This window comes from Beta vulgaris, chromosome 6 (genome assembly GCF_026745355.1).
Source record: "Beta vulgaris subsp. vulgaris cultivar EL10 chromosome 6, EL10.2, whole genome shotgun sequence".
Taxonomy (NCBI): Eukaryota; Viridiplantae; Streptophyta; class Magnoliopsida; order Caryophyllales; family Amaranthaceae; genus Beta; species Beta vulgaris.
The window spans coordinates 30,487,625-30,500,265 of record NC_079207.1 but is presented as its reverse complement, the minus strand read 5'-3'; positions in this window follow the sequence as shown (position 1 = coordinate 30,500,265).

Genomic DNA, 12,641 nt, shown 5'->3' with positions numbered 1-12,641 from the left:
CCATAATCCTGTAGGTCGATCAACCTCACTAGCAGGTTTACCAAAGACTGTTTCAATGCCCTTCACCTGATTATAAACTTCAGTACCAGTTAATGGTCTATGAGCAACTTCTTCTTCAACCGTCCCATCGAATGCCTTCTTCTTAAACCGATAGGGATGGTCCGGCTGAGGAGCCTTCGTGTGCGCATATACACATGTTTGCAGCCCTTAAGGTGTGTAGATTTCATGTCATCTAAACAAATCGGGCAAGGTTGTTTTCCTTTAGTCTTATACCCAGATAAGTTCCCATAAGCTGGATAATCGTTCATAGTACAAAAAAGCATGGCACGCAGAGTGAACATCTCATTAGCATACGCATCAAATACTAACACTCCTTCGTTCCACATCTTCTGTAAATCTTCAACAACGGCTGAAGGTATACATCTATGTCATTTCCAGGTTGTTGGGCCCCGATATAAGAAGCGACAACATCATGTACTTGCGTTTCATGCACAACCAAGGAGGCAAGTTGTAAACCACTAAAACTACTGGCCATGTACTATGCTGCGAGCTGAGATTGCCAAAAGGGTTCATGCCATCCGTACATAATCCAAGCCTCAGATTCCTATCCTCATTACCAAATGACTTATGCACCCTGTGATAGTTTTCCACTCAGGCGAATCAGCCGGATGCTTGAGCAGACCGTCTTTCTTCCTACGATCTGCATGCCACCTCAAATTCTTCGCATCTCCTTTAATTGAGAACATGCGCTTAAATCTAGGTATTATGGGTAGATACCACAACACCTTGGCTGGTGGTCCTTCACTACCTCCAGCTCCTTCACGCTTGTACCTCGACAATCCACAAGTGGACACTCATGTAAATGCTCATACTCATTACGATAAAGCACACAATCGTTAGGACAAGCATGTATCCGCTCGTACTCTAAACCCAAAGGACACATCAGCTTCTTCGCATAATAGTACGACTTTGGCAGTTCATTTCCATCAGGGAGCATCTCAGCTAAAACTTCCAACAACGATGTGAAACTAGAGTCCGTCCAACCAGCGTTCGACTTAATGTTGAACAGTGTTACCACCGCGGAAAGTTTGGTGTACTTTGTACAACCTGGATACAACGGCTTTTCAGCAGCCTGAGACATAGACTCAAAAATACGAGGTCGTCTACACGACTGATCTTCAACCTCGTGTATCATCTCGTCTACCCGATCCCTATCGTCATCTCCAAATTCATCATCCAAATTCTCATCCCCTAACTCATCATCATCCTTCTTTTTTTCTTCACATACATCATTCTTTACTCCAGAGCTTCCCATATACCTCCCCTGCTCACCATGCCAAACCCATACGTGGTATTGAGGCCTAAACCCACGGCGAAAGACATGCTCCCTAACCACATGTATACTACTAACCTTGCTCACATTTCTACAATCCAAACAAGGACAATAAAAGTCGACTGCTCCAGAGGATGTTTGATATTCTAATGCACTTCTACAGAATTCCGAGACCCCATTCACAAACTCAATCGATTCACGACTACCATACATCCAAGTACGATCCATCTCATTCAAGAAGACCACCTCTAATAATTAAACACAACATTCATTATAATGCATCAATCATTATTAAAGTACAACACTCACATATTCAAATCACACACGTATACACAAGCTAAGATATGACATGTTCAATTGTATGCATGCAGTCAAAGGTCCTTATCACTCCAACCTAACCCATCCTTGGACGTCTAATCTCACTAGTGAATATATGCCAACTTTTCAATTCTAAGGAAAATCCGGCAGCATTTCCCTACATTCTCCAAGTACACAATGTAGATAATTGCTTATCTACATATGTACCCAGAGAACAATGTAGAGAAACGATAAGCCAAGATTTTCCTCAGAATTGAAAAGAAGACACACATTCACCACCTAAGTGAGATCAAACGTCCAAGAACAGTCCCAAACCGGGGACTATTCAAGACTTTCCTAATGAGTAAGTCTTGAACGGGTATCTAGGCATATATGATGATGATTCAAACAACTTGTAGATTTCATATATAGCTAAATCAAATTGCGTTTTCATACAATCTCATATCAACAAATATATATACATTATAAAAAAATACATATATACATTCAATAAATTATCAACTTTGTCTACATGTTAAAGTAGTTACCTCTTAACACCAACGACGAGCAATAAAGAGAAAACTTCCTTAGCCTCTTCTTCCTATAATTGACAAAACCCACATTGCACATTATTAATTCAATTAAGAAAAACAAAAGTAACTTAAAAACAAAATTAATTCATACCTAATTAACCACTCAAATGGTGGAGAAGAGAAGAGAAGAGAAGGGTAGTGGTGGGTGGCGCGCAAGGTGGTGGCGGTCACTGTTGGTACGCAAGGTGGTGGAGCAGTAGAGTTAGGTCGCGCAAAGTGTGGAACATTTGTGGGTGGCGTGCAGCAGTGGCGTGGCCAGCAGTGGTGGTTGCGCAAAGTGGTGGAGCAATGTGGGTGGCGCGCAAGGTGGTGGTGGTGCACTCGAATTAGGTCTCGCAAGGTGGTGGTGGTGCACTCGATTTTTCGCTCGTAATTCTCCAAGGGAGGAAAGTGGGAAAAATAGAGTTGGAGTATGGGTATATTGTACATGCGCGCTTCAATAATTTAAAAAAAAAAAAATTGAACGAAGGGCTGCGCCTTTTTGAAAAAACGCAGCCCTTCACTTAGTAGGGTTGTGCTTTTTCAAAAAGCGCAACCCTATTAGTGAAGGGCTGCGCTTTTCTAAAAAAGCGCAGCCCTACTAACTGAAGGGCTGCGCTTTTCTAAAAAAGCGCAGCCCTACTAACTTAAGGGCTGCACTTTTCTTCAAAAGCGCAACCCTTCTGTTATGTAGGGCTGCGCTTTTTTAGAAAAGCGCAGCCCTTCACTAATAGGGCTGCGCTTTTATCAAAAGTGCAACCCTTCCTGCGCAGCTTCCTTTTTTTCCCCTAGTGTAATTATGTAATTTGTGCAATTCTTATAAACGATTTGCGCTATTTTGTGCAATCTTCACGAAACAATTAATCTGTTTCGTGCAGATTGTACGAAACAAACTATTCTGTTTCGTGAATATTGGACGAAACAGATTAATCTATTCCATGAAGATTACACGAAACAGACTATTCTCCACGGCAAAAAATAACTCATGGCCAATCACACCTTCATCCTCCATACAATCATCTAATAACACATACTCATCATCAAACAGCCTATTCTCGCGACTCCCTGGCACCATAAGCATTATACACGCACAATACAATTCATCATCAATCATAATCTCATATCTCCATCTATCTTGATCTCCTTCACCCTACGCCAATACTACTACACTAATAATTACAGTACCAAAATCAACCGCCTAATTACCCACTTAGGTCAAGCACTTTGAATAATACGATTGTAACTCACAATTTGCATCATTTAACTGAGCAATTACTTTTGACCACCCGCAAGTTTAATCCTTTTGAAAATGGAAAAAGATGGAGAAAGGTGGAAAATGAAGAGGTAGAAACCACGAAAATGAAAAAGGAGGAAGAGAAATCATTCAATATATTGTCTTGTTATGAAATAATCACGCTGAAAATGGAGAAATTGTTAGAAATTAGTGGTATAGCCCTAACAAAAACCTAGAAAAATGGTAGGGTGAGAAAGTAGAGAATAATGGGTAGATGGTGAATGGAGTTATGAGGGGTATTTTGGGTATTTTACTGGGTTGTGTATAGTTAAGTGAGGTTGCATTTAACAACCATGTTAAAGAATGGTAGTGACATAAAATGCAAGGAAAAAAAATAGACAATTGATAAGTAGATTATAAGAAATATAATTTCTCCAATTGATCAACATGTTATATTGCTATTACATTAATTTCTTTCCAGAAGATGTTGTGCGAACACTTAATCGTTGCAACGTGAGAAGCAAAGCGACGCCAACCTTAGAAATACTTTCGATGGAGTCGTGCTTTTGTGTTAATTGTTCCACAATTTCTCATCATGTAGAATAATATTTCACGTAGTTTTCAAAATTAATGTTAAAAAAACTATCAATTTAGCACTTGAAATTACATTAGGATAGCATTCTGTCACTACTATTTTCGGATGCCCAGTAACATTTATTGTGGTACATTGAATCAAACCTCAAAAGGTTTAATTTTGCTTTAACATAAGGGCCCATAAACATAAAGCCCACTAAGTGAAGACCACCAAGACTACCAAGAGATGAAAGTCAAGGCCGGTAAAAGAACGAGCAATAAGAGGATAATGATAAGACAATTCAACATAAAGAAGAACGTGCACTATAGGGTGACAGTTATTCGGCGCCAGAAAGCATTTGAGGTTTTAATCAAGTATTTGTTGGAAGGAAATCTATTTTGTGGAAGGAACGAAGTGGATAATGATTAGATGTTATGGATATGAATGTATTTTGTGAAAGGAAATCGATAATGATATATTGGATGTTATGGATATTTATAGAAATGAATGTATTTTGTGAAGGCAAATGGATAACAGTGATTTGGCAAGAGTTTGTCACTAGTCAAATTGCAGTTTTTTTAGAAAAAAAACATGAAAGAAAATAAAAATATTGTTGTATTTTTTTCAAAAAAAAAATGGAGTAAATTGTTGGGAGGATAGGAATATCCGACTTTCTAAAAAAAAAAAAAAAAAAAAAAAACAAGACCATGTACATGGATGAGACCTAATGATGATAGAACTCCAAAAGAAAACTAAGATGCTTTTTTTAATGAAGTTAGACACGAGATATTCTGAACAGTCAATGACTCAAATACACGGATATTGCACAGAATTAGTCACCACATTGCCTAACGTGACAGAAAACTAGAAATGCACAACAATACGCCACGTAGCAAATCAGCTTGTGGCCCAGTCTGGTGCCTCTAGCGTAGGACCACCGCATTAGGCGCATTCTCATGTGTCTAGCGTGCTGATTCCACCCTTGTTTTCATGACAGTTTAGACGATATTCTGATTAAGTTGTTATAATTTCTAGACATGAAAATCGATGAACTAATTATATTGATAGTTTAGGACACGCGAAATTTAAGACGCACCAATTGACGCAAAGTGTTGACGCAGCCAATGGTAAAAAGACCAATTTGCATGAGACAAAAAGACTGGGTGTCACAACTCACACAACAGATGTGCGCGGCACGCGGGCTTTGCGTTTGGCGCAATGTTCTACGGGATGTAAATAGGTAAATTGATGAGTGTTGGGGCTAAAACTACGACCGTTTTTTTAGACGGGATTTGCATTATTTTTTTTATACGCAATACATAAAAATATGTGAATAAAATATGATCAGGCAAGAATTGCAATCACACACAAATTTCAAGTAACTTGGATATAGAAGTCCTCAACCTAAAGTCCATTCAACATTCAATTGTTGGTCAGATTTACGTTAAGGCTGAAATGGCCCATGACTAAGAGATTGATCTCACGCTTCGTATCGCTGCTTAAAGAGGTGGCCACGTGTAAGACGCACTCCAGTTTCAAGTCAGTAACAAGAGAACAATGCCATGGTTTGATAGGTTTACTTATGACTAAGATCCAACACTATCGCTCCGGAAGCTTTTTGGAAGGATAAAGCGCAAACCCCTCGGGGGTGACCTCACACATAGAACATGTGTTAATGAGGCACGACAGATTGTCCTTATGACGGCTGAATACTAGCCATGCATATGCAAAATAGTATATTATTCAAAGGCACAAAAATAAGAATGCATTGTATTTTTCGAGTTTCACCCACTCATTTGAAAAAAAATAATTTTTAAAAATCCTCCCCAATGAAGTCGCCAAATTGTAGGCGTGGATTTTTCAATTCCTTTAATGCCTACACGCGGTGTGAGCGCGTTTATTTGACTACCCCATTGTTAAGGTTTTATTAAAAATACGTTTTTAAAGTCGCCAACAATTCTTCAAAGGAAGAATCATAAAACTAATTGGATATTGAAACGGACGGGACATCTTAGGGACTTATCCAATGTAGATTTCCCCGTCATGACTCCATAGATGGTCAGGAACCAAAAATTGAGTTCGGGGGTGAGGGTACAATATAATTAGGAATTATATTGCCCATTGTTCGCCTCTACTAAATCCATTCATTACACATTTAATGCAGAAGAATAATCAAATAACGTTTTACGCTCCCTAAAAATAATTAATCTAAATTGGTTCATGAAACACACAAAAAGACTAATTATTTAGTGGCAAGTTATTATGCAAACATATTGCAAGGTTCCTAACAGGTTGTCCAATTTATCTGAATTAATTAGAACAATTCTTTTGGTCTTGTTTTAGCAATAAATAACATGTGGGTGATTAAAGCAACAAATCATGCATGCATAGAACAATCATATAATAACATGAATATTATATACAAAAATAAGAAAAAAAGAGGTTAGAATTTACAAAGAGACGTGATTATTACTTAAAAATCTACATCATGACAAGAAACAGTTCGTAACTTCAATAAAATAAAACATATCTATTCAAGGATCCTCAGGATTATACCTATGCGGTTTAGATTTCAAAGCGTAATGACCTTCAAGTGAAGCCATCTTGAAACTAGGAATATAATATGTGTAGAAACAAGAATCAATTTGAGAGATTGAAAGTGTTTATGAGTGTTTTAGTGGAGTGTATTTCAGAGTATTCGAGAGAATTAGCATTCATAAAATAATAATTTAAATCTTCCTTTGATTCGGTAAATCAGCCCATATTTATAGGCGGACAAACACATGCGCCTCACACAAGCCCCGTAGCAGGCGCAAGGACACACATCAGGCGTAGATTGGTGCACTGAAGTTGTCTAGACAGTTAAAAGATTACATATGGAAACGCGTTTTCAAAAAGATAAAAAAGTAACTTGCTTCTCACACAAGACTTGCGCTAGGCGCATGACTCTGTGTGACTCAGAAGTACATGTGTTAGGCACTCATTGGTGCACTTGACGTGATTTGGCCAATGTGCTGGACGCACATGGCGCAACCCTCGCGTTCGGCGTAGAATATGGAATATTCACCTTTTTATTCTACGCGTGCTTTTAAGATGCCATTTTTATTTCTAAAAATCTGGAGATAAAATTTTTATGGGTTGAAAATCTGATTTATGTTCTAAAGATAATAAAAAGCTTTTATGAAAATATTTATTAAAACAATAAATATTGAATTGGGCTATAAAAATGGACTTAAAATATTTTACAGGTTTAATTTACAATTAATCATCATGGATAATTAATTGGGATCTTATAATATTATCTGAAAACACATATGACCTGGTTATTTGGACTGCTCCTCAATTGGACCATGCAAACTAATACCGCGATATATTTCATCATCGGACCCTTAAATGAGGAGACATGATTATTTGTCTACACTATAACTTTCAAGATACCTGAATTTACCTTATTTTCGGGAAATGATAGAGTTTATATTGAAGAACATTTAGTTAGGTTCAATTGTCAATATAGAGAAGCAGCTGACAATGATTTCTTAAAACTAGGATGTTTTCCATGTCTCTTACTAAGACTCCTTTTTGGTGGTATACTAATTTAACACCCAATTCTATTCATTCCTAGCAGGACATGCAGGTGCAATTTATAAATCATTTTGCACGCACTGAACGAGGAGTGACCCTAAGTGATCTCGCCAGAATCCAACAAAAGTTAGGAGAGTCTATGGAGGACTACCTAGCTAGATTCAAGATGGCTAAGATTAGGTGTCATGTTAGCAATCCTGAAAGAGAATTTGTACAAATGGCTCAAGAAGGAATGTTAATTCAGTTTAGAAAGAGGTTCGATATTCATGCATTTGGTGATTTTGTTGAATTAGCGAAATTAGCTGTAAGGTATGAAAGAAACCTACAAGTTGAAAGTGCAGCGAGGCACCAAAGTTTCTTTGCTCAAATTGAGGAGTCTTTTCTACTTTGAAACTGCACTAGAAGTGGACGTGGCCGAAATCATTCATGAAATACCTTACAAATGTTCTTCTTTAGAGAAGAAAGAGTTTTTTTTGGTTCCAAAGGATATGAAATATTGACAAAAGAGGACATATGCTTTTGGCGCCAAAAAAGCTAATGCTATCTTTGAGTGGTTGCTATCTAACAAAAAAAATAAAATTTGTAGGGAGAGATAGAGTAAGAACTGCTAAAGAAGTTAAGGATAAAAAAATATTATAAATGGCATGATGTAGTAACTCACGATACTTCTGAATATTCCGTCTTTAGATATAAAATTCAGGATGAAATTAATAAGAAAATTCCATGTTCTTTGATGATAAACATGTGAATGTAGTTGGAATGAATGAACCATTTGAACTTTTTTGTGGTATGATAGAGGCTAATAGTGTGTTTACTATTACGTTGCAAGCATCTCAAGCTACTGAAATAGGTAACTAGCTCTTCAACAAATTGCTCGATAAAGGAATCTTGATTATGCCAAAAATAGACAATGAAGAAGGGTTGGAAACTATGTGCAGATGACACATGAATGGGTCACATACAACAGACCAGTGCCAGGTGTTGAGAGGATTCCTATATAGGCAATTGAATCTCAAAAGATTAATTGTCTCATATATGGAACAACATGCCATGAAGCTGGAAGAATATCAGGCTTACGTAGCCAAAGCTAAGGCGCCTGCCTGCTAAGTCCAGCCCAACACTAATCCTTGTAATGCATGAGGAAAGAGCAACGCGAAAATTCCCATTGTAGATCAAGGTAATAGAAGGGTTGAAGGCTCTGAGGAATGGAAAATGCTCAAAATATGCAAGGGCTTAAATTAGTAATCAAAATATGCAGGAGTCTCTCATTGCAAATTTGAATTGATGAAGAGGCTCTACAAGCTGACATCACTAAATTGTAACCTCTAGAGGAGGAACAATTTGGTAAATCATCTACAAAGAATGATGTTCAGAGCCTCAAGGATGACCTTCTTATGAAAGAATTACCTTGAGATGGCTTGAATGAGGAATATGGTTCAGATTTCGGGTCTAAAGATTTAGACTTACTGGTGTCAGACATTGACTTGATGTTGGATGGAGACCAGTTCATGAATGAGCCTCAAGCAAATATGGGAGAGAGTCAGGACGTGCAATGTAATGTGGTCATGTTACCGAGAGAGTTTAAAAAGTCATAAGATCAATCAGAACAACTCCAGTTAGGGCTATAGCAACAACCTTTTATGCAACTGTTTTACTAGCATTGCTATATCATAGCTATCGCAACAGTTAAACAAATATTATTTTCAATAGACTTTGACTTTGGAAAAACGTTGCTATAGAAAAATTATTGCAATAGTTATATATTATGACTATTTTGTTGCAAAAGTTTGTAGTTTTTGAATATTTTGATGAGATATTGCAATAGTGTTTTTTTTGTCAAGCATCTAAAACATGTAAAAAAAAGGGTTTATTTTTAAAAAATCAATAGAATTTTTTTTATGGGTTTTCTCTACCCACTTTTTTTCACGACTTTGCTTACCCAAAAAGGCCAAAACCCTTTGAGACACTCTCTTCGACCCTCCCTCTGCATTTGCTTCTCTTCCTGCCTCTTCGACCATCCCTCTGTATTTTCTTCTCTTCTCTTAAACTCTTCGACTCTTTTATCATCTGGGCTGCTTAATGACGCCATAAAAATTTCTACTAACGCCCTAAATACATGTATAATACTACATTGATATACTATCCATCTCTTTTTCATTTCTCCCCTTCCTTCTTCACTTCCCTTCCTCCATATTATTACACATCACCACTGGCCGGCATACCACCACCGCATCACCACCACCACAACAAAAATGCTCAGACGAGATTCACTCTTTAACCAACATGCTAGTAACTTCATCATCGATTTTATCAGGAAGTCCATGACTATTAATTATCTACTACTACTACATATAAACAAACATTACCCAAATTGAATATACAAATTAAGAGCTTTATCAAAAATTGCAAGGAATTAACAAAATCCAACAATTATTTTCACAATAAACTGATATTTACAGAAATTAAGAAAAAAGAACTCGTATATAGTGATAGCAAATTGGTATATGTTTGGATTTACAATTGTGCAGTAGTTACACAATTCAAACGAGAAGAGGATGGATGGAGATAGCAAATGGATGCAGTAGTCACACCCAACCTTCTTCTCTCTGTTTTCCCCCTTTCTAATTCTTTGATTTCAGAAAAAATAAAAAAGGGAAGCGTCCACCATGGACATTCCACCATTGGTGGAGGCGTCCATGGCAGGCGCTCCACCAAAGGGTGAAGCGCCTGCCATGGACGCCTCCATCGGTGGTGGGGCGTCTATGCGAGGCGCCTGTGGTGTTCTTTAAAAAAAACACACAAGCGCCTGCCACCGGTGGTGGAACGTCCCTGGTGGACGCCTCCACCCGTGGTGGAACGTCCATGGTGGACGCCTCCCTTTTTTTTTTTTTAAATAAAAAATCAGTCTCCCAACTTCAATAATGCTGCTCGTGGTGGTGGTACGACGTGATGACGTCGACAACAGTGGTGGTGGTACGGCGTGATGATGGACTTCGGCGGTGATGATGAAGTTCGGCGGTAGTGTGGCGGTCATGGTGTGGAAAAAGGGGGGAGGTGAAGTGGAGGGAAAGGAGGAGAGAGAAAAGAAATGGAGGTATAATGGTATTTGTATAAATAGACCTGGCAATCGGACCAATTGGATCGGATTCGGACCGGACCGTTTTCGGATCAAGTTATATTCGGACTGGATTCGGGACCGGACCAGACCATTTCGGATTGGACCGAAATTTGGATTATGTTTCGGATCATCATCGGATTGGGATGCTTTTCGGATCGGACGGTTGTGGATCAGATGGTGCATTGTCTTACCTTTATTATGTATGGAGTTGTTACTGCTTTAGTCTCATGGTTTCTTTGACTATGGGCTTTTGTTATGTATGTATGGAACTACGACTCTTCGTGCTTTCTAAATGTATACATAACGAATTTGCATAGTCAAAACTTGTGCCAAAGAGTACTTGTGATAATCATTTTTTTTAATGGGTCAATTTCGGGTACTTAGAATCAAAGCCTAATGAAAGCCAATAATTTCTGAATGCTTTGAGATCGGGTTACCTTTGGATCAAATTGATTCGGATCGGACAAGATCATATCGGATCATTAAGATTTCGGATGAGTTTCAGATCAAGATTATTTCGGACCGGACCGGATCATTTCGGATTCGGACCAAGGTTCGAACCGTTTGGTTCGGATCCAGATCGAACCATGGATCGGATATTTCATATTGGGTTTTCGGATCAGGACCAACTTTGCCAGGTCTATGTATAAATTACAAAAATACAATATTTAGGGCGTTAAGAGGATATTTAAGAGCATCAAATAGCAAAACCCTTTATCATCGTTTCTTGAAGCAGAAGACGATTGTGTATTGACGTTTCTAACTTTCGTATTGGGGTGAAATTGGCGAAATTTAGTTTTGAATTGGCGAGTAGAACACCATGAGTTGGTATATGTCTCTTCAAATTTGGTCTTAAATTTCACAATTTTGTTGTTTAAGTTATTAGTCGATTATAATTGAACTTTTTTGTGTGGTCTTGAGGACTAAATCAAGGCTGTTAATTAGGGAATTGGGTTAATTGAGGAATTTACTTGAGATTGATTGTGCAATACACAATCCTTGAATAGATGTCCACCAGGATTCTTTGAATCCCAAGATCATGCCAGAACAATTGAAACCGCTCGAAGCTACTGTTATTTCTATTGCTCATAGTAAGTCTTTTTGCTTGAAGTCTTCAAATATGGTTGAGATTTCTATTGATGTTGGGTTTTCAGTTAAAATTAGTAGATGATGCCATGAACTTATAGTGGTGTAAATGTTTGACAAGCGCATCTGCCAATAATCTATTACTTGGCATGCATTATAGTTGTAGGAATATATTCATTTAACAATTTATAAACGCAAAAAAATCTCTAATTCCACAATATATACCCCCAAAGTTCTTTAAAAAGCCACACATTTGTAGCATTTGAGCACCAGCAATGCAATGTCTGCATCAGACTAGGAGATGAAATAGGTATGTTTCCACTTTTGTGATACATATTCTCTCCATCTCCGTTGAGTGTAGTTTGTTTGAACAACTCAAAAACTCATCCCCATATATCACCATTAATAGTCTGTCAAACAGTTACTAGGACATTCTAAGTGCTTCTTTGGTTCATATGAGATCCTAGTAAGGAAAAAATAAAAGACGTTCTTTTTAAATATTTGTGAGTGTGTTGAGGTGCGCTGCTATTTTTTACGGTTATTTCACCAAATACCCCCGATAAATCAACAAATTCACAATATACCCTCAATGTTTCAACAATTCACCATATACCCCTGACTTTTCATTTTTGTGCATCAAATACCTTTTTTTTAACTATCGTTAACTCACCGTTAACTTTATTTACCATTTTGCCACAATTAACTCCTAACCCTAAAATCTAAACCTAATCCCTAACCCTAATCTAAATACTAATCCTAAAATCCAAACCCTAATCCTTAACCCTAAGCCCAGCCCAGCCCAGCCTCCTCCCCTTCCCCCTCCCCCTCCCCCTCCACCATCCCTC